At 30.2% G+C, this 1359-nt stretch overlaps 1 pseudogene; it reads right to left on the reverse strand.

The window, feature by feature from the left end:
• Window positions 1-402: 402 nt before the first annotated feature.
• LOC111744467 lies at window positions 403-521 on the reverse strand (annotated as a pseudogene).
• Window positions 522-1359: the final 838 nt, after the last annotated feature.

The raw sequence follows: 1359 nt of genomic DNA on the forward strand, positions 1-1359 counted from the left end.
TTGGGGCTTCAAGCTTAGAAATTTTGGGGGGCTTTTGTTCAAACTTTTGAGATGGAAGAATTCTCTTAAACCCATAGGTATAAATCTGAAGTTAATGGCTGCCATCACAAAAAGAAAATATTATGTATAAATTTTAAACCCACAGAAGAGAATTCATCTTAGCCAATGGAAAGCAGAAAAGAAGATTAAAAATAAAAAGAATGTATAATAAATAGATGGTAGAACTAAATCCTAACATATAATAGTTACATTAAATGCAAATAAGTTAATCTCACCAATTGGATTTTTTTTTTTAGGTGAGGTAATCCTTGATTGACCTCGCAGATTGCAAGAACCTTGTCAGATTACAATCCCTTATGTATGTATGTATGTATGTATGTATGTATGTATGTATGTATTTTATGCCTACAGCACTTGGTCTTCCTAGGTGGTCTCCCATCCAAGTACTAACCAGGTCCGACTCTGCTTAGCTTCTGAGGTCAGATGGGATCTGGCTTGTTCAGGGTAGTATGGTTGTAGACGCCAATTGGATTTTTTTAAATGAAGAAGTATGAATCGGTAGTTATAAAATAGTCATAGGAATGTAAAGTATAGCATAAGGAATATAGTCAATAATATTGTAGTAACTATGTATGGTGTCGGATGAGTACTAGATTTATCAGGGTGATCACTTTGTAAGTTATTTAAATATTTTATCACTGTTATATACCTGAAACTAATATAATATTGCATGTTGACTGTAACTAAAAAATAAAAAATTATTAAATTTAAAAAATCATAACCAATGATAAATTGGCTATAAGACACACACTTAAAACATAAAGAGATAAAAAGATTAAAAATAAAAAGATGAAAAAAGATTCACCAGGAATACATGAACTAGGTTGTGATCTCACTATCTAGCAAAAAAGGAATTTTAGTCTCAAAAAATAACAAGTGATAAAAGCCATTATATATTTATAAAAGAAACAATAGGCAAATTGTTACATAAATGTAACAGGCAAAACACATAGATGCACCTATTTGCAGTCATAAAACGTACAGAACTGCAAGGAGAAATAGAAACAATTGTGGCTGAAGATTTTAATATCTTTCTCACGGAAACTGATACATGAAGGTTTGAAATATAATTACCATATTTCAATAATTTTATACCTTATACAGGTTGAACTCTAGGAGGATTAAAGACAATAAATGTGAAAAATAAAATTATGAAAGAAATATATAGGAGACTATTATATTCTGTGACCGAGGAGAAGGGCAAGGCAAAGCTTCAAAAGCACAAACTATAAAATAATAATATTGATGAATAATAAGGATTTCTATTCAACAAAAGACACTGTGGACAAAGTAACTCAA

Source organism: Pteropus vampyrus, unplaced genomic scaffold, assembly GCF_000151845.1.
Source record: "Pteropus vampyrus isolate Shadow unplaced genomic scaffold, Pvam_2.0 Scaffold135, whole genome shotgun sequence".
Lineage (NCBI taxonomy): Eukaryota > Metazoa > Chordata > Mammalia > Chiroptera > Pteropodidae > Pteropus > Pteropus vampyrus.